The 17,609-nt window shown below is 38.2% G+C and overlaps 35 non-coding genes across 35 annotated transcripts; all 35 read right to left on the bottom strand.

Moving 5' to 3' along the window:
- Nucleotides 1-258: 258 nt before the first annotated feature.
- Trnap-agg (transfer RNA proline (anticodon AGG)) lies at nucleotides 259-330 on the bottom strand. Its single transcript has one exon. It is a non-coding gene; the product is annotated as a tRNA-Pro (tRNA).
- An 83-nt stretch (nucleotides 331-413) lies between these two features.
- Trnap-ugg (transfer RNA proline (anticodon UGG)) lies at nucleotides 414-485 on the bottom strand. Its single transcript has one exon. It is a non-coding gene; the product is annotated as a tRNA-Pro (tRNA).
- Nucleotides 486-872: 387 nt separating this feature from the next.
- Nucleotides 873-944, bottom strand: Trnap-agg (transfer RNA proline (anticodon AGG)). Its single transcript has one exon. It is a non-coding gene; the product is annotated as a tRNA-Pro (tRNA).
- An 83-nt stretch (nucleotides 945-1,027) lies between these two features.
- Nucleotides 1,028-1,099, bottom strand: Trnaa-ugc (transfer RNA alanine (anticodon UGC)). The gene has a single exon. It is a non-coding gene; the product is annotated as a tRNA-Ala (tRNA).
- Nucleotides 1,100-2,131: 1,032 nt separating this feature from the next.
- Trnap-agg (transfer RNA proline (anticodon AGG)) lies at nucleotides 2,132-2,203 on the bottom strand. The gene has a single exon. It is a non-coding gene; the product is annotated as a tRNA-Pro (tRNA).
- A 542-nt stretch (nucleotides 2,204-2,745) lies between these two features.
- Trnap-agg (transfer RNA proline (anticodon AGG)) lies at nucleotides 2,746-2,817 on the bottom strand. Its single transcript has one exon. It is a non-coding gene; the product is annotated as a tRNA-Pro (tRNA).
- Nucleotides 2,818-3,818: 1,001 nt separating this feature from the next.
- Nucleotides 3,819-3,890, bottom strand: Trnap-agg (transfer RNA proline (anticodon AGG)). The gene has a single exon. It is a non-coding gene; the product is annotated as a tRNA-Pro (tRNA).
- Nucleotides 3,891-3,973: 83 nt separating this feature from the next.
- Trnap-cgg (transfer RNA proline (anticodon CGG)) lies at nucleotides 3,974-4,045 on the bottom strand. Its single transcript has one exon. It is a non-coding gene; the product is annotated as a tRNA-Pro (tRNA).
- Nucleotides 4,046-4,757: 712 nt separating this feature from the next.
- Trnap-ugg (transfer RNA proline (anticodon UGG)) lies at nucleotides 4,758-4,829 on the bottom strand. Its single transcript has one exon. It is a non-coding gene; the product is annotated as a tRNA-Pro (tRNA).
- An 83-nt stretch (nucleotides 4,830-4,912) lies between these two features.
- On the bottom strand, nucleotides 4,913-4,984 carry Trnap-agg (transfer RNA proline (anticodon AGG)). Its single transcript has one exon. It is a non-coding gene; the product is annotated as a tRNA-Pro (tRNA).
- A 1,156-nt stretch (nucleotides 4,985-6,140) lies between these two features.
- Nucleotides 6,141-6,212, bottom strand: Trnap-ugg (transfer RNA proline (anticodon UGG)). The gene has a single exon. It is a non-coding gene; the product is annotated as a tRNA-Pro (tRNA).
- Nucleotides 6,213-6,769: 557 nt separating this feature from the next.
- Trnap-agg (transfer RNA proline (anticodon AGG)) lies at nucleotides 6,770-6,841 on the bottom strand. The gene has a single exon. It is a non-coding gene; the product is annotated as a tRNA-Pro (tRNA).
- Nucleotides 6,842-6,924: 83 nt separating this feature from the next.
- Trnap-ugg (transfer RNA proline (anticodon UGG)) lies at nucleotides 6,925-6,996 on the bottom strand. The gene has a single exon. It is a non-coding gene; the product is annotated as a tRNA-Pro (tRNA).
- A 557-nt stretch (nucleotides 6,997-7,553) lies between these two features.
- Nucleotides 7,554-7,625, bottom strand: Trnap-agg (transfer RNA proline (anticodon AGG)). The gene has a single exon. It is a non-coding gene; the product is annotated as a tRNA-Pro (tRNA).
- Nucleotides 7,626-7,708: 83 nt separating this feature from the next.
- Nucleotides 7,709-7,780, bottom strand: Trnap-ugg (transfer RNA proline (anticodon UGG)). The gene has a single exon. It is a non-coding gene; the product is annotated as a tRNA-Pro (tRNA).
- Nucleotides 7,781-8,167: 387 nt separating this feature from the next.
- Trnap-cgg (transfer RNA proline (anticodon CGG)) lies at nucleotides 8,168-8,239 on the bottom strand. Its single transcript has one exon. It is a non-coding gene; the product is annotated as a tRNA-Pro (tRNA).
- An 83-nt stretch (nucleotides 8,240-8,322) lies between these two features.
- Nucleotides 8,323-8,394, bottom strand: Trnap-cgg (transfer RNA proline (anticodon CGG)). The gene has a single exon. It is a non-coding gene; the product is annotated as a tRNA-Pro (tRNA).
- Nucleotides 8,395-8,477: 83 nt separating this feature from the next.
- Trnap-ugg (transfer RNA proline (anticodon UGG)) lies at nucleotides 8,478-8,549 on the bottom strand. The gene has a single exon. It is a non-coding gene; the product is annotated as a tRNA-Pro (tRNA).
- A 1,491-nt stretch (nucleotides 8,550-10,040) lies between these two features.
- On the bottom strand, nucleotides 10,041-10,112 carry Trnap-agg (transfer RNA proline (anticodon AGG)). Its single transcript has one exon. It is a non-coding gene; the product is annotated as a tRNA-Pro (tRNA).
- Nucleotides 10,113-10,809: 697 nt separating this feature from the next.
- On the bottom strand, nucleotides 10,810-10,881 carry Trnap-cgg (transfer RNA proline (anticodon CGG)). The gene has a single exon. It is a non-coding gene; the product is annotated as a tRNA-Pro (tRNA).
- An 83-nt stretch (nucleotides 10,882-10,964) lies between these two features.
- Nucleotides 10,965-11,036, bottom strand: Trnap-ugg (transfer RNA proline (anticodon UGG)). Its single transcript has one exon. It is a non-coding gene; the product is annotated as a tRNA-Pro (tRNA).
- A 557-nt stretch (nucleotides 11,037-11,593) lies between these two features.
- Trnap-ugg (transfer RNA proline (anticodon UGG)) lies at nucleotides 11,594-11,665 on the bottom strand. Its single transcript has one exon. It is a non-coding gene; the product is annotated as a tRNA-Pro (tRNA).
- A 387-nt stretch (nucleotides 11,666-12,052) lies between these two features.
- Trnap-agg (transfer RNA proline (anticodon AGG)) lies at nucleotides 12,053-12,124 on the bottom strand. The gene has a single exon. It is a non-coding gene; the product is annotated as a tRNA-Pro (tRNA).
- An 83-nt stretch (nucleotides 12,125-12,207) lies between these two features.
- Trnap-cgg (transfer RNA proline (anticodon CGG)) lies at nucleotides 12,208-12,279 on the bottom strand. Its single transcript has one exon. It is a non-coding gene; the product is annotated as a tRNA-Pro (tRNA).
- Nucleotides 12,280-12,362: 83 nt separating this feature from the next.
- Trnap-ugg (transfer RNA proline (anticodon UGG)) lies at nucleotides 12,363-12,434 on the bottom strand. Its single transcript has one exon. It is a non-coding gene; the product is annotated as a tRNA-Pro (tRNA).
- A 557-nt stretch (nucleotides 12,435-12,991) lies between these two features.
- On the bottom strand, nucleotides 12,992-13,063 carry Trnap-ugg (transfer RNA proline (anticodon UGG)). Its single transcript has one exon. It is a non-coding gene; the product is annotated as a tRNA-Pro (tRNA).
- An 83-nt stretch (nucleotides 13,064-13,146) lies between these two features.
- Trnap-ugg (transfer RNA proline (anticodon UGG)) lies at nucleotides 13,147-13,218 on the bottom strand. Its single transcript has one exon. It is a non-coding gene; the product is annotated as a tRNA-Pro (tRNA).
- Nucleotides 13,219-13,605: 387 nt separating this feature from the next.
- On the bottom strand, nucleotides 13,606-13,677 carry Trnap-agg (transfer RNA proline (anticodon AGG)). Its single transcript has one exon. It is a non-coding gene; the product is annotated as a tRNA-Pro (tRNA).
- An 83-nt stretch (nucleotides 13,678-13,760) lies between these two features.
- Trnap-cgg (transfer RNA proline (anticodon CGG)) lies at nucleotides 13,761-13,832 on the bottom strand. The gene has a single exon. It is a non-coding gene; the product is annotated as a tRNA-Pro (tRNA).
- An 83-nt stretch (nucleotides 13,833-13,915) lies between these two features.
- Nucleotides 13,916-13,987, bottom strand: Trnap-ugg (transfer RNA proline (anticodon UGG)). Its single transcript has one exon. It is a non-coding gene; the product is annotated as a tRNA-Pro (tRNA).
- A 1,646-nt stretch (nucleotides 13,988-15,633) lies between these two features.
- On the bottom strand, nucleotides 15,634-15,705 carry Trnap-cgg (transfer RNA proline (anticodon CGG)). Its single transcript has one exon. It is a non-coding gene; the product is annotated as a tRNA-Pro (tRNA).
- An 83-nt stretch (nucleotides 15,706-15,788) lies between these two features.
- Trnap-ugg (transfer RNA proline (anticodon UGG)) lies at nucleotides 15,789-15,860 on the bottom strand. The gene has a single exon. It is a non-coding gene; the product is annotated as a tRNA-Pro (tRNA).
- A 1,171-nt stretch (nucleotides 15,861-17,031) lies between these two features.
- On the bottom strand, nucleotides 17,032-17,103 carry Trnap-agg (transfer RNA proline (anticodon AGG)). The gene has a single exon. It is a non-coding gene; the product is annotated as a tRNA-Pro (tRNA).
- An 83-nt stretch (nucleotides 17,104-17,186) lies between these two features.
- On the bottom strand, nucleotides 17,187-17,258 carry Trnap-cgg (transfer RNA proline (anticodon CGG)). Its single transcript has one exon. It is a non-coding gene; the product is annotated as a tRNA-Pro (tRNA).
- An 83-nt stretch (nucleotides 17,259-17,341) lies between these two features.
- Nucleotides 17,342-17,413, bottom strand: Trnap-ugg (transfer RNA proline (anticodon UGG)). Its single transcript has one exon. It is a non-coding gene; the product is annotated as a tRNA-Pro (tRNA).
- Between the last annotated feature and the right edge of the window lie 196 nt (nucleotides 17,414-17,609).

Here is a 17,609-nt window from a genome sequence, read left to right as displayed (position 1 = left end):
GGTTCTGCGGCCCATTGACTTATTTCAGGTGACCAATATAATAAAAGGCTGGACATCACTGTCCTAGACCAACGAGCGGCAGAGGTTAAGTCTTTTCCCTTCATACTGTATAGAATATTTTGACATTTGATGTATTTGACATTTCACTTCATATTATATGGAAGTACGAAGTACGAAAGAAGTTTCATTTATTTGCTTCATATTACATGAATGAAACTTTTTGATATTTGGTATAAATTCAAAATAATCTTCTTTATAGGGCTCGTCCGGGAATTGAACCCGGGACCTCTTGCACCCTAAGCAAGAATCATACCCCTAGACCAACGAGCCGATGAAGTTTCATTTATCTGCTTCATATTATATGAATATAACTTTTTGATATTTGGTATAAATTCAAAATAATTTACTTTATAGGGCTCGTCCGGGAATTGAACCCGGAACCTCTTGCACCCAAAGCAAGAATCATACCCCTAGACCAACGAGCCGGTGAAGTTGCATCTTTTTGCTTCATATTATAAGAATAAATGTTTATGATATTTAGTCCAAATTCCAAAACTTCTTCTCTATAGGGCTCGTCCGGGACTTGCAACCTAAGCAAGAATCATACCCCTAGACCAGGGATGTCCAACATGCGGCCCGCCTGAGATTTTTGTCCGGCCCGCTAGTCATTTTCACTCCAAAAATAGTATTTTGAACTTTGAATCTTGGCCTAAATAAAATGTACCAGTCGGTTATTAGGGGCGCAGTAATAGTATAATACACCTAATTTTCTTGAAATTTAATAGGTTCTGCGGCCCATTGACTTATTTCAGGTGACAATGCGGCCCAATATAATTGATATTTGGTATAAATTCAAAATATTCTTCCGTATAGGGCTCGTCCGGGAATTGAACCCGGGACCTCTTGCACCCTAAGCAAGAATCATACCCCTAGACCAACGAGCCGATAAAGTTTCATTTATCTGCTTCATATTATATGAATATAACTTTTTGATATTTGGTATAAATTCAAAATAATCTTCTTTATAGGGATCGTCCGGGATTTGAACCCGGGACCTCTTGCACGCAAAGCAAGAATCATACCCCTAGACCAACGAGCCGGTGAAGTTGCATCTTTTTGCTTCATATTATAAGAATAAATGTTTATAATATTTAGACCAAATTCCAAAACTTCTTCTTTATAGGGCTCGTCCGGGACTTGCAACCTAAGCAAGAATCATACCCCTAGACCAGGGATGTCCAACATGCGGCCCGCCTGAGATTTTTGTCCGGCCCGCTAGTCATTTTCACTCCAAAAATAGTAGTTTGAACTTTGAATCTTGGCCTAAATAAAATGTACCAGTCGGTTATTAGGGGCGCAGTAATAGTATAATATACCTATTTTTCTTGAAATTTAATAGGTTCTGCGGCCCATTGACTTATTTCAGGTGACCAATATAATAAAAGGCTGGACATCCCTGTCCTAGACCAACGAGCGGCAGAGGTTAAGTCTTTTACCTTCATATTTTATAGAATATTTTGACATTTGATGTATTTGACATTTCACTTCATATTATATGAAAGTACGAAGTACGAAAGAAGTTTCATTTATTTGCTTCATATTACATGAATGAAACTTTTTGATATTTGGTATAAATTCAAAATAATCTTCTTTATAGGGATCGTCCGGGAATTGAACCCGGGTCCTCTTGCACCCAAAGCAAGAATCATACCCCTAGACCAACGAGCCGATGAAGTTTCATTTATTTGCTTCATATTATAAGCATAAAACTTTTTGATATTTGGTATAAATTCAAAATAATCTTCTTTATAGGGCTCGTCCGGGAGTTGAACCCGGGACCTCTTGCACCCAAAGCAAGAATCATACCCCTAGACCAGGGATGTCCAACATGCGGCCCGCCTGAGATTTTTGTCCGGCCCGCTAGTCATTTTCACTCCAAAAATAGTATTTTGAACTTTGAATCTTGGCCTAAATAAAATGTACCAGTCGGTTATTAGGGGCGCAGTAATAGTATAATGTACCTATTTTTCTTGAAATTTAATAGGTTCTGCGGCCCATTGACTTATTTCAGGTGACAATGCGGCCCAATATAATTGATATTTGGTATAAATTCAAAATATTTTTCTTTATAGGGCTCGTCCGGGAATTGAACCCGGGACCTCTTGCACCCTAAGCAAGAATCATACCCCTAGACCAACGAGCCGATAAAGTTTCATTTATCTGCTTCATATTATATGAATATAACTTTTTGATATTTGGTATAAATTCAAAATAATCTTCTTTATAGGGCTCGTCCGGGAATTGAACCCGGAACCTCTTGCACCCAAAGCAAGAATCATACCTCTAGACCAACGAGCCGGTGAAGTTACATCTTTTTGCTTCATATTATAAGAATAAATGTTTATGGTATTTAGTCCAAATTCCAAAACTTCTTCTTTATAGGGCTCGTCCGGGACTTGCAACCTAAGCAAGAATCATACCCCTAGACCAGGGATGTCCAACATGCGACCCGCCTGAGATTTTTGTCCGGCCCGCTAGTCATTTTCACTCCAAAAATAGTATTTTGAACTTTGAATCTTGGCCTAAATAAAATCTACCAGTCGGTTATTAGGGGCGCAGTAATAGCATAATATACCTATTTTTCTTGAAATTTAATAGGTTCTGCGGTCCATTGACTTATCTCAGGTGACAATGCGGCCCAATATAATTGATATTTGGTATAAATTCAAAATATTCTTCTTTATAGGGCTCGTCCGGGAATTGAACCCGGGACCTCTTGCACCCTAAGCAAGAATCATACCCCTAGACCAACGAGCCGATAAAGATTCATTTATCTGCTTCATATTATATGAATAAAACTTTTTGATATTTGGTATAAATTCAAAAAAATCTTCTTTATAGGGCTCGTCCGGGAATTGAACCCGGGACCTCTTGCACCCAAAGCAAGAATCATATCCCTAGACCAACGAGCCGATGAAGTTGCATCTTTTTGCTTCATATTAAAAGAATAAATGTTTATGATATTTAGTCCAAATTCCAAAACTTCTTCTTTATAGGGCTCGTCCGGGACTTGCAACCTAAGCAAGAATCATACCCCTAGACCAGGGATGTCCAACATGCGGCCCGCCTGAGATTTTTGTCCGGCCCGCTAGTCATTTTCACTCCAAAAATAGTATTTTGAACTTTGAATCTTGGCCTAAATAAAATGTACCAGTCGGTTATTAGGGGCGCAGTAATAGCATAATATACCTATTTTTCTTGAAATTTAATAGGTTCTGCGGTCCATTGACTTATTTCAGGTGACAATGCGGCCCAATATAATTGATATTTGGTATAAATTCAAAATATTCTTCTTTATAGGGCTCGTCCGGGAATTGAACCCGGGACCTCTTGCACCCAAAGCAAGAATCATATCCCTAGACCAACGAGCCGGTGAAGTTGCATCTTTTTGCTTCATATTATAAGAATAAATGTTTATGATATTTAGTCCAAATTCCAAAACTTCTTCTTTATAGGGCTCGTCCGGGACTTGCAACCTAAGCAAGAATCATACCCCTAGACCAGGGATGTCCAACATGCGGCCCGCCTGAGATTTTTGTCCGGCCCGCTAGTCATTTTCACTCCAAAAATAGTATTTTGAACTTTGAATCTTGGCCTAAATAAAATGTACCAGTCGGTTATTAGGGGCGCAGTAATAGTATAATATATCTATTTTTCTTGAAATTTAATAGGTTCTGCGGCCCATTGACTTATTTCAGGTGACAATGCGGCCCAATATAATTGATATTTGGTATAAATTCAAAATATTCTTCTTTATAGGGCTCGTCTGGGAATTGAACCCGGGACCTCTTGCACCCTAAGCAAGAATCATACCCCTAGACCAACGAGCCGATAAAGTTTCATTTATCTGCTTCATATTATATGAATATAACTTTTTGATATTTGGTATAAATTCAAAATAATCTTCTTTATAGGGCTCGTCCGGGAATTGAACCCGGGACCTCTTGCACCCGAAGCAAGAATCATACCCCTAGACCAACGAGCCGATAAAGTTTCATTTATCTGCTTCATATTATATGAATATAACTTTTTGATATTTGGTATAAATTCAAAATAATCTTCTTTATAGGGCTCGTCCGGGAATTGAACCCGTAACCTCTTGCACCCAAAGCAAGAATCATACCCATAGACCAACGAGCCGGTGAAGTTGCATCTTTTTGCTTCATATTATAAGAATAAATGTTTATGATATTTAGTCCAAATTCCAAAACTTCTTCTTTATAGGGCTCGTCCGGGACTTGCAACCTAAGCAAGAATCATACCCCTAGACCAGGGATGTCCAACATGCGGCCCGCCTGAGATTTTTGTCCGGCCCGCTAGTCATTTTCACTCCAAAAATAGTATTTTGAACTTTGAATCTTGGCCTAAATAAAATGTACCAGTCGGTTATTAGGGTTGCAGTAATAGTATAATATACCTAAATTTCTTGAAATTTAATAGGTTCTGCGGCCCATTGACTTATTTCAGGTGACCAATATAATAAAAGGCTGGACATCACTGTCCTAGACCAACGAGCGGCAGAGGTTAAGTCTTTTCCCTTCATACTGTATAGAATATTTTGACATTTGATGTATTTGACATTTCACTTCATATTATATGAAAGTACGAAGTACGAAAGAAGTTTCATTTATTTGCTTCATATTACATGAATGAAACTTTTTGATATTTGGTATAAATTCAAAATAATCTTCTGTATAGGGCTCGTCCGGGAATTGAACCCGGGTCCTCTTGCACCCAAAGCAAGAATCATACCCCTAGACCAACGAGCCGATGAAGTTTCATTTATTTGCTTCATATTATAACCATAAAACTTTTTGATATTTGGTATAAATTCAAAATAATCTTCTTTATAGAGCTCGTCCGGGAATTGAACCCGGGACCTCTTGCACCCTAAGCAAGAATCATACCCCTAGACCAACGAGCCGATAAAGTTTCATTTATCTGCTTCATATTACATGAATGAAACTTTTTGACATTTGGTATAAATTCAAAATAATCTTCTTTATAGGGCTCGTCCGGGAATTGAACCTGGGTCCTCTTGCACCCAAAGCAAGAATCATACCCCTAGAACAACGAGCCGATGAAGTTTCATTTATTTGCTTCATATTATAACCATAAAACTTTTTGATATTTGGTATAAATTCAAAATAATCTACTTTATAGGGCTCGTCCGGGAATTGAACACGGGACCTCTTGCACCCAAAGCAAGAATCATACCCCTAGACCAACGAGCCGGTGAAGTTGCATCTTTTTGCTTCATATTATAAGAATAAATGTTTATGATATTTAGTCCAAATTCCAAAATTTCTTCTTTATAGGGCTCGTCCGGGACTTGCAACCTAAGCAAGAATCATACCCCTAGACCAGGGATGTCCAACATGCGGCCCGCCTGAGATTTTTGTCCGGCCCGCTAGTCATTTTCACTCCAAAAATAGTATTTTGAACTTTGAATCTTGGCCTAAATAAAATGTACCAGTCGGTTATTAGGGGCGCAGTAATAGTATAATATACCTAATTTTCTTGAAATTTAATAGGTTCTGCGGCCCATTGACTTATTTCAGGTGACAATGCGTCCCAATATAATTGATATTTGGTATAAATTCAAAATAATCTTCTTTATAGGGCTCGTCCGGGAATTGAACCCGGGACCTCTTGCACCCAAAGCAAGAATCATACCCCTAGGCCAACGAGCCGGTGAAGTTGCATCTTTTTGCTTCATATTATAAGAATAAATGTTTATGATATTTAGTCCAAATTCCAAAATTTCTTCTTTATAGGGCTCGTCCGGGACTTGCAACCTAAGCAAGAATCATACCCCTAGACCAGTGATGTCCAACATGCGGCCCGCCTGAGATTTTTGTCCGGCCCGCTAGTCATTTTCACCCCAAAAATAGTATTTTGAACTTTGAATCTTGGCCTAAATAAAATGTACCAGTCGGTTATTAGGGGCGCAGTAATAGTATAATATACCTAATTTTCTTGAAATTTAATAGGTTCTGCTGCCCATTGACTTATTTCAGGTGACAATGCGTCCCAATATAATTGATATTTGGTATAAATTCAAAATATTCTTCTTTATAGGGCTCGTCCGGGAATTGAACCCGGGACCTCTTGCACCCAAAGCAAGAATCATACCTCTAGACCAACGAGCCGGTGAAGTTACATCTTTTTGGTTCATATTATAAGAATAAATGTTTATGATATTTAGTCCAAATTCCAAAATTTCTTCTTTATAGGGCTCGTCCGGGACTTGCAACCTAAGCAAGAATCATACCCCTAGACCAGGGATGTCCAACATGCGGCCCGCCTGAGATTTTTGTCCGGCCCGCTAGTCATTTTCACTCCAAAAATAGTATTTTGAACTTTGAATCTTGGCCTAAATAAAATGTACCAGTCGGTTATTAGGGGTGCAGTAATAGTATAATATACCTAAATTTCTTGAAATTTAATAGGTTCTGCGGCCCATTGACTTATTTCAGGTGACCAATATAATAAAAGGCTGGACATCACTGTCCTAGACCAACGAGCGGCAGAGGTTAAGTCTTTTCCCTTCATACTGTATAGAATATTTTGACATTTGATGTATTTGACATTTCACTTCATATTATATGGAAGTACGAAGTACGAAAGAAGTTTCATTTATTTGCTTCATATTACATGAATGAAACTTTTTGATATTTGGTATAAATTCAAAATAATCTTCTTTATAGGGCTCGTCCGGGAATTGAACCCGGGACCTCTTGCACCCTAAGCAAGAATCATACCCATAGACCAACGAGCCGATGAAGTTTCATTTATCTGCTTCATATTATATGAATATAACTTTTTGATATTTGGTATAAATTCAAAATAATTTACTTTATAGGGCTCGTCCGGGAATTGAACCCGGAACCTCTTGCACCCAAAGCAAGAATCATACCCCTAGACCAACGAGCCGGTGAAGTTGCATCTTTTTGCTTCATATTATAAGAATAAATGTTTATGATATTTAGTCCAAATTCCAAAATTTCTTCTTTATAGGGCTCGTCCGGGACTTGCAACCTAAGCAAGAATCATACCCCTAGACCAGGGATGTCCAACATGCGGCCCGCCTGAGATTTTTGTCCGGCCCGCTAGTCATTTTCACTCCAAAAATAGTATTTTGAACTTTGAATCTTGGCCTAAATAAAATGTACCAGTCGGTTATTAGGGGTGCAGTAATAGTATAATATACCTAAATTTCTTGAAATTTAATAGGTTCTGCGGCCCATTGACTTATTTCAGGTGACCAATATAATAAAAGGCTGGACATCACTGTCCTAGACCAACGAGCGGCAGAGGTTAAGTCTTTTCCCTTCATACTGTATAGAATATTTTGACATTTGATGTATTTGACATTTCACTTCATATTATATGGAAGTACGAAGTACGAAAGAAGTTTCATTTATTTGCTTCATATTACATGAATGAAACTTTTTGATATTTGGTATAAATTCAAAATAATCTTCTTTATAGGGCTCGTCCGGGAATTGAACCCGGGACCTCTTGCACCCTAAGCAAGAATCATACCCATAGACCAACGAGCCGATGAAGTTTCATTTATCTGCTTCATATTATATGAATATAACTTTTTGATATTTGGTATAAATTCAAAATAATTTACTTTATAGGGCTCGTCCGGGAATTGAACCCGGAACCTCTTGCACCCAAAGCAAGAATCATACCCCTAGACCAACGAGCCGGTGAAGTTGCATCTTTTTGCTTCATATTATAAGAATAAATGTTTATGATATTTAGTCCAAATTCCAAAACTTCTTCTCTATAGGGCTCGTCCGGGACTTGCAACCTAAGCAAGAATCATACCCCTAGACCAGGGATGTCCAACATGCGGCCCGCCTGAGATTTTTGTCCGGCCCGCTAGTCATTTTCACTCCAAAAATAGTATTTTGAACTTTGAATCTTGGCCTAAATAAAATGTACCAGTCGGTTATTAGGGGCGCAGTAATAGTATAATACACCTAATTTTCTTGAAATTTAATAGGTTCTGCGGCCCATTGACTTATTTCAGGTGACAATGCGGCCCAATATAATTGATATTTGGTATAAATTCAAAATATTCTTCCTTATAGGGCTCGTCCGGGAATTGAACCCGGGACCTCTTGCACCCGAAGCAAGAATCATACCCCTAGACCAACGAGCCGATAAAGTTTCATTTATCTGCTTCATATTATATGAATATAATTTTTTGATATTTGGTATAAATTTAAAATAATCTTCTTTATAGGGCTCGTCCGGGAATTGAACCCGGGACCTCTTGCACCCGAAGCAAGAATCATACCCCTAGACCAACGAGCCGATAAAGTTTCATTTATCTGCTTCATATTATATGAATATAACTTTTTGATATTTGGTATAAATTCAAAATAATCTTCTTTATAGGGCTCGTCCGGGAATTGAACCCGGAACCTCTTGCACCCAAAGCAAGAATCATACCCCTAGACCAACGAGCCGATGAAGTTGCATCTTTTTGCTTCATATTATAAGAATAAATGTTTATGATATTTAGTCCAAATTCTAAAACTTCTTCTTTATAGGGCTCGTCCGGGACTTGCAACCTAAGCAAGAATCATACCCCTAGACCAAGGATGTCCAACATGCGGCCCGCCTGAGATTTTTGTCCGGCCCGCTAGTCATTTTCACTCCAAAAATAGTATTTTGAACTTTGAATCTTGGCCTAAATAAAATGTACCAGTCGGTTATTAGGGGTGCAGTAATAGTATAATATACCTAAATTTCTTGAAATTTAATAGGTTCTGCGGCCCATTGACTTATTTCAGGTGACCAATATAATAAAAGGCTGGACATCACTGTCCTAGACCAACGAGCGGCAGAGGTTAAGTCTTTTCCCTTCATACTGTATAGAATATTTTGACATTTGATGTATTTGACATTTCACTTCATATTATATGAAAGTACGAAGTACGAAAGAAGTTTCATTTATTTGCTTCATATTACATGAATGAAAGTTTTTGATATTTGGTATAAATTCAAAATAATCTTCTGTATAGGGCTCGTCCGGTAATTGAACCCGGAACCTCTTGCACCCAAAGCAAGAATCATACCCCTAGACCAACGAGCCGATGAAGTTTCATTTATTTGCTTCATATTATAAGCATAAAACTTTTTGATATTTGGTATAAATTCAAAATAATCTTCTTTATAGGGGTCGTCCGGGAATTGAACCCGGGACCTCTTGCACCCAAAGCAAGAATCATACCCCTAGACCAGGGATGTCCAACATGCGGCCCGCCTGAGATTTTTGTCCGGCCCGCTAGTCATTTTCACTCCAAAAATAGTATTTTGAACTTTGAATCTTGGCCTAAATAAAATGTACCAGTCGGTTAATAGGGGCGCAGTAATAGTATAATATACCTAATTTTCTTGAAATTTAATAGGTTCTGCGGTCCATTGACTTATTTCAGGTGACAATGCGTCCCAATATAATTGATATTTGGTATAAATTCAAAATATTCTTCTTTATAGGGCTCGTCCGGGAATTGAACCCGGGACCTCTTGCACCCAAAGCAAGAATCATACCTCTAGACCAACGAGTCGGTGAAGTTACATCTTTTTGCTTCATCTTATAAGAATAAATGTTTATGGTATTTAGTCCAAATTCCAAAACTTCTTCTTTATAGGGCTCGTCCGGGACTTGCAACCTAAGCAAGAATCATACCCCTAGACCAGGGATGTCCAACATGCGACCCGCCTGAGATTTTTGTCCGGCCCGCTAGTCATTTTCACTCCAAAAATAGTATTTTGAACTTTGAATCTTGGCCTAAATAAAATGTACCAGTCGGTTATTAGGGGCGCAGTATTAGTATAATATACCTATTTTTCTTGAAATTTAATAGGTTCTGCGGTCCATTGACTTATTTCAGGTGACAATGCGGCCCAATATAATTGATATTTGGTATAAATTCAAAATATTCTTCTTTATAGGGCTCGTCCGGGAATTGAACCCGGGACCTCTTGCACCCTAAGCAAGAATCATACCCCTAGACCAACGAGCCGATAAAGATTCATTTATCTGCTTCATATTATATGAATAAAACTTTTTGATATTTGGTATAAATTCAAAAAAATCTTCTTTATAGGGCTCGTCCGGGAATTGAACCCGGGACCTCTTGCACCCAAAGCAAGAATCATATCCCTAGACCAACGAGCCGGTGAAGTTGCATCTTTTTGCTTCATATTATAAGAATAAATGTTTATGATATTTAGTCCAAATTCCAAAACTTCTTCTTTATAGGGCTCGTCCGGGACTTGCAACCTAAGCAAGAATCATACCCCTAGACCAGGGATGTCCAACATGCGGCCCGCCTGAGATTTTTGTCCGGACCGCTAGTCATTTTCACTCCAAAAATAGTATTTTGAACTTTGAATCTTGGCCTAAATAAAATGTACCAGTCGGTTATTAGGGGCGCAGTAATAGTATAATATATCTATTTTTCTTGAAATTTAATAGGTTCTGCGGCCCATTGACTTATTTCAGGTGACAATGCGGCCCAATATAATTGATATTTGGTATAAATTCAAAATATTCTTCTTTATAGGGCTCGTCTGGGAATTGAACCCGGGACCTCTTGCACCCTAAGAAAGAATCATACCCCTAGACCAACGAGCCGATAAAGTTTCATTTATCTGCTTCATATTATATGAATATAACTTTTTGATATTTGGTATAAATTTAAAATAATCTTCTTTATAGGGCTCGTCCGGGAATTGAACCCGGGACCTCTTGCACCCGAAGCAAGAATCATACCCCTAGACCAACGAGCCGATAAAGTTTCATTTATCTGCTTCATATTATATGAATATAACTTTTTGATATTTGGTATAAATTCAAAATAATCTTCTTTATAGGGCTCGTCCGGGAATTGAACCCGGAACCTCTTGCACCCAAAGCAAGAATCATACCCCTAGACCAACGAGCCGGTGAAGTTGCATCTTTTTGCTTCATATTATAAGAATAAATGTTTATGATATTTAGTCCAAATTCCAAAACTTCTTCTTTATAGGGCTTGTCCGGGACTTGCAACCTAAGCAAGAATCATACCCCTAGACCAGGGATGTCCAACATGCGGCCCGCCTGAGATTTTTGTCCGGCCCGCTAGTCATTTTCACTCCAAAAATAGTATTTTGAACTTTGAATCTTGGCCTAAATAAAATGTACCAGTCGGTTATTAGGGGTGCAGTAATAGTATAATATACCTAAATTTCTTGAAATTTAATAGGTTCTGCGGCCCATTGACTTATTTCAGTTGACCAATATAATAAAAGGCTGGACATCACTGTCCTAGACCAACGAGCGGCAGAGGTTAAGTCTTTTCCCTTCATACTGTATAGAATATTTTGACATTTGATGTATTTGACATTTCACTTCATATTATATGAAAGTACGAAGTACGAAAGAAGTTTCATTTATTTGCTTCATATTACATGAATGAAACTTTTTGATATTTGGTATAAATTCAAAATAATCTTCTGTATAGGGCTCGTCCGGGAATTGAACCCGGGACCTCTTGCACCCAAAGCAAGAATCATACCCCTAGACCAACGAGCCGGTGAAGTTGCATCTTTTTGCTTCATATTATAAGAATAAATGTTTATGATATTTAGTCCAAATTCCAAAACTTCTTCTTTATAGGGCTCGTCCGGGACTTGCAACCTAAGCAAGAATCATACCCCTAGACCAGGGATGTCCAACATGCGGCCCGCCTGAGATTTTTGTCCGGCCCGCTAGTCATTTTCACTCCAAAAATAGTATTTTGAACTTTGAATCTTGGCCTAAATAAAATGTACCAGTCGGTTATTAGGGGCGCAGTAATAGTATAATATATCTATTTTTCTTGAAATTTAATAGGTTCTGCGGCCCATTGACTTATTTCAGGTGACAATGCGGCCCAATATAATTGATATTTGGTATAAATTCAAAATATTCTTCTTTATAGGGCTCGTCTGGGAATTGAACCCGGGACCTCTTGCACCCTAAGCAAGAATCATACCCCTAGACCAACGAGCCGATAAAGTTTCATTTATCTGCTTCATATTATATGAATATAACTTTTTGATATTTGGTATAAATTCAAAATATTCTTCTTTATAGGGCTCGTCCGGGAATTGAACCCGGGACCTCTTGCACCCGAAGCAAGAATCATACCCCTAGACCAACGAGCCGATAAAGTTTCATTTATCTGCTTCATATTATATGAATATAACTTTTTGATATTTGGTATAAATTCAAAATAATCTTCTTTATAGGGCTCGTCCGGGAATTGAACCCGGAACCTCTTGCACCCAAAGCAAGAATCATACCCCTAGACCAACGAGCCGGTGAAGTTGCATCTTTTTGCTTCATATTATAAGAATAAATGTTTATGATATTTAGTCCAAATTCTAAAACTTCTTCTTTATAGGGCTCGTCCGGGACTTGCAACCTAAGCAAGAATCATACCCCTAGACCAAGGATGTCCAACATGCGGCCCGCCTGAGATTTTTGTCCGGCCCGCTAGTCATTTTCACTCCAAAAATAGTATTTTGAACTTTGAATCTTGGCCTAAATAAAATGTACCAGTCGGTTATTAGGGGTGCAGTAATAGTATAATATACCTAAATTTCTTGAAATTTAATAGGTTCTGCGGCCCATTGACTTATTTCAGGTGACCAATATAATAAAAGGCTGGACATCACTGTCCTAGACCAACGAGCGGCAGAGGTTAAGTCTTTTCCCTTCATACTGTATAGAATATTTTGACATTTGATGTATTTGACATTTCACTTCATATTATATGAAAGTACGAAGTACGAAAGAAGTTTCATTTATTTGCTTCATATTACATGAATGAAACTTTTTGATATTTGGTATAAATTCAAAATAATCTTCTGTATAGGGCTCGTCCGGGAATTGAACCCGGAACCTCTTGCACCCAAAGCAAGAATCATACCCCTAGACCAACGAGCCGATGAAGTTTCATTTATTTGCTTCATATTATAACCATAAAACTTTTTGATATTTGGTATAAATTCAAAATAATCTTCTTTATAGGGCTCGTCCGGGAATTGAACCCGGGACCTCTTGCACCCAAAGCAAGAATCATACCCCTAGACCAACGAGCCGGTGAAGTTGCATCTTTTTGCTTCATATTATAAGAATAAATGTTTATGATATTTAGTCCAAATTCCAAAACTTCTTCTTTATAGGGCTCGTCCGGGACTTGCAACCTAAGCAAGAATCATACCCCTAGACCAGGGATGTCCAACATGCGGCCCGCCTGAGATTTTTGTCCGGCCCGCTAGTCATTTTCACTCCAAAAATAGTATTTTGAACTTTGAATCTTGGCCTAAATAAAATGTACCAGTCGGTTATTAGGGGCGCAGTAATAGTATAATATATCTATTTTTCTTGAAATTTAATAGGTTCTGCGGCCCATTGACTTATTTCAGGTGACAATGCGGCCCAATATAATTGATATTTGGTATAAATTCAAAATATTCTTCTTTATAGGGCTCGTCTGGGAATTGAACCCGGGACCTCTTGCACCCTAAGCAAGAATCATACCCCTAGACCAACGAGCCGATAAAGTTTCATTTATCTGCTTCATATTATATGAATATAACTTTTTGATATTTGGTATAAATTTAAAATAATCTTCTTTATAGGGCTCGTCCGGGAATTGAACCCGGGACCTCTTGCACCCGAAGCAAGAATCATACCCCTAGACCAACGAGCCGATAAAGTTTCATTTATCTGCTTCATATTATATGAATATAACTTTTTGATATTTGGTATAAATTCAAAATAATCTTCTTTATAGGGCTCGTCCGGGAATTGAACCCGGAACCTCTTGCACCCAAAGCAAGAATCATACCCCTAGACCAACGAGCCGGTGAAGTTGCATCTTTTTGATTCATATTATAAGAATAAATGTTTATGATATTTAGTCCAAATTCCAAAACTTCTTCTTTATAGGGCTTGTCCGGGACTTGCAACCTAAGCAAGAATCATACCCCTAGACCAGGGATGTCCAACATGCGGCCCGCCTGAGATTTTTGTCCGGCCCGCTAGTCATTTTCACTCCAAAAATAGTATTTTGAACTTTGAATCTTGGCCTAAATAAAATGTACCAGTCGGTTATTAGGGGTGCAGTAATAGTATAATATACCTAAATTTCTTGAAATTTAATAGGTTCTGCGGCCCATTGACTTATTTCAGGTGACCAATATAATAAAAGGCTGGACATCACTGTCCTAGACCAACGAGCGGCAGAGGTTAAGTCTTTTCCCTTCATACTGTATAGAATATTTTGACATTTGATGTATTTGACATTTCACTTCATATTATATGAAAGTACGAAGTACGAAAGAAGTTTCATTTATTTGCTTCATATTACATGAATGAAACTTTTTGATATTTGGTATAAATTCAAAATATTCTTCTGTATAGGGCTCGTCCGGTAATTGAACCCGGAACCTCTTGCACCCAAAGCAAGAATCATACCCCTAGACCAACGAGCCGATGAAGTTTCATTTATTTGCTTCATATTATAAGCATAAAACTTTTTGATATTTGGTATAAATTCAAAATAATCTTCTTTATAGGGGTCGTCCGGGAATTGAACCCGGGACCTCTTGCACCCAAAGCAAGAATCATACCCCTAGACCAGGGATGTCCAACATGCGGCCCGCCTGAGATTTTTGTCCGGCCCGCTAGTCATTTTCACTCCAAAAATAGTATTTTGAACTTTGAATCTTGGCCTAAATAAAATGTACCAGTCGGTTAATAGGGGCGCAGTAATAGTATAATATACCTAATTTTCTTGAAATTTAATAGGTTCTGCGGCCCATTGACTTATTTCAGGTGACAATGCGTCCCAATATAATTGATATTTGGTATAAATTCAAAATATTCTTCTTTATAGGGCTCGTCCGGGAATTGAACCCGGGACCTCTTGCACCCAAAGCAAGAATCATACCTCTAGACCAACGAGTCGGTGAAGTTACATCTTTTTGCTTCATCTTATAAGAATAAATGTTTATGGTATTTAGTCCAAATTCCAAAACTTCTTCTTTATAGGGCTCGTCCGGGACTTGCAACCTAAGCAAGAATCATACCCCTAGACCAGGGATGTCCAACATGCGACCCGCCTGAGATTTTTGTCCGGCCCGCTAGTCATTTTCACTCCAAAAATAGTATTTTGAACTTTGAATCTTGGCCTAAATAAAATGTACCAGTCGGTTATTAGGGGCGCAGTATTAGTATAATATACCTATTTTTCTTGAAATTTAATAGGTTCTGCGGTCCATTGACTTATTTCAGGTGACAATGCGGCCCAATATAATTGATATTTGGTATAAATTCAAAATATTCTTCTTTATAGGGCTCGTCTGGGAATTGAACCCGGGACCTCTTGCACCCTAAGAAAGAATCATACCCCTAGACCAACGAGCCGATAAAGTTTCATTTATCTGCTTCATATTATATGAATATAACTTTTTGATATTTGGTATAAATTTAAAATAATCTTCTTTATAGGGCTCGTCCGGGAATTGAACCCGGGACCTCTTGCACCCGAAGCAAGAATCATACCCCTAGACCAACGAGCCGATAAAGTTTCATTTATCTGCTTCATATTATATGAATATAACTTTTTGATATTTGGTATAAATTCAAAATAATCTTCTTTATAGGGCTCGTCCGGGAATTGAACCCGGAACCTCTTGCACCCAAAGCAAGAATCATACCCCTAGACCAACGAGCCGGTGAAGTTGCATCTTTTTGCTTCATATTATAAGAATAAATGTTTATGATATTTAGTCCAAATTCCAAAACTTCTTCTTTATAGGGCTTGTCCGGGACTTGCAACCTAAGCAAGAATCATACCCCTAGACCAGGGATGTCCAACATGCGGCCCGCCTGAGATTTTTGTCCGGCCCGCTAGTCATTTTCACTCCAAAAATAGTATTTTGAACTTTGAATCTTGGCCTAAATAAAATGTACCAGTCGGTTATTAGGGGTGCAGTAATAGTATAATATACCTAAATTTCTTGAAATTTAATAGGTTCTGCGGCCCATTGACTTATTTCAGGTGACCAATATAATAAAAGGCTGGACATCACTGTCCTAGACCAACGAGCGGCAGAGGTTAAGTCTTTTCCCTTCATACTGTATAGAATATTTTGACATTTGATGTATTTGACATTTCACTTCATATTATATGAAAGTACGAAGTACGAAAGAAGTTTCATTTATTTGCTTCATATTACATGAATGAAACTTTTTGATATTTGGTATAAATTCAAAATAATCTTCTGTATAGGGCTCGTCCGGGAATTGAACCCGGGACCTCTTGCACCCAAAGCAAGAATCATATCCCTAGACCAACGAGCCGATAAAGATTCATTTATCTGCTTCATATTATATGAATAAAACTTTTTGATATTTGGTATAAATTCAAAAAAATCTTCTTTATAGGGCTCGTCCGGGAATTGAACCCGGGACCTCTTGCACCCAAAGCAAGAATCATATCCCTAGACCAACGAGCCGGTGAAGTTGCATCTTTTTGCTTCATATTATAAGAATAAATGTTTATGATATTTAGTCCAAATTCCAAAACTTCTTCTTTATGGGGCTCGTCCGGGACTTGCAACCTAAGCAAGAATCATACCCCTAGACCAGGGATGTCCAACATGCGGCCCGCCTGAGATTTTTGTCCGGCCCGCTAGTCATTTTCACTCCAAAAATAGTATTTTGAACTTTGAATCTTGGCCTAAATAAAATGTACCAGTCGGTTATTAGGGGCGCAGTAATAGTATAATATATCTATTTTTCTTGAAATTTAATAGGTTCTGCGGCCCATTGACTTATTTCAGGTGACAATGCGGCCCAATATAATTGATATTTGGTATAAATTCAAAATATTCTTCTTTATAGGGCTCGTCTGGGAATTGAACCCGGGACCTCTTGCACCCTAAGCAAGAATCATACCCCTAGACCAACGAGCCGATAAAGTTTCATTTATCTGCTTCATATTATATGAATATAACTTTTTGATATTTGGTATAAATTCAAAATAATCTTCTTTATAGGGCTCGTCCGGGAATTGAACCCGGGACCTCTTGCACCCGAAGCAAGAATCATACCCCTAGACCAACGAGCCGATAAAGTTTCATTTATCTGCTTCATATTATATGAATATAACTTTTTGATATTTGGTATAAATTCAAAATAATCTTCTTTATAGGGCTCGTCCGGGAATTGAACCCGGAACCTCTTGCACCCAAAGCAAGAATCATACCCCTAGACCAACGAGCCGGTGAAGTTGCATCTTTTTGCTTCATATTATAAGAATAAATGTTTATGATATTTAGTCCAAATTCTAAAACTTCTTCTTTATAGGGCTCGTCCGGGACTTGCAACCTAAGCAAGAATCATACCCCTAGACCAAGGATGTCCAACATGCGGCCCGCCTGAGATTTTTGTCCGGCCCGCTAGTCATTTTCACTCCAAA

This window comes from Clavelina lepadiformis, chromosome 7 (assembly GCF_947623445.1).
Source record: "Clavelina lepadiformis chromosome 7, kaClaLepa1.1, whole genome shotgun sequence".
Taxonomy (NCBI): Eukaryota; Metazoa; Chordata; class Ascidiacea; order Aplousobranchia; family Clavelinidae; genus Clavelina; species Clavelina lepadiformis.
This window is presented reverse-complemented; position numbering and strand designations above follow the sequence as displayed.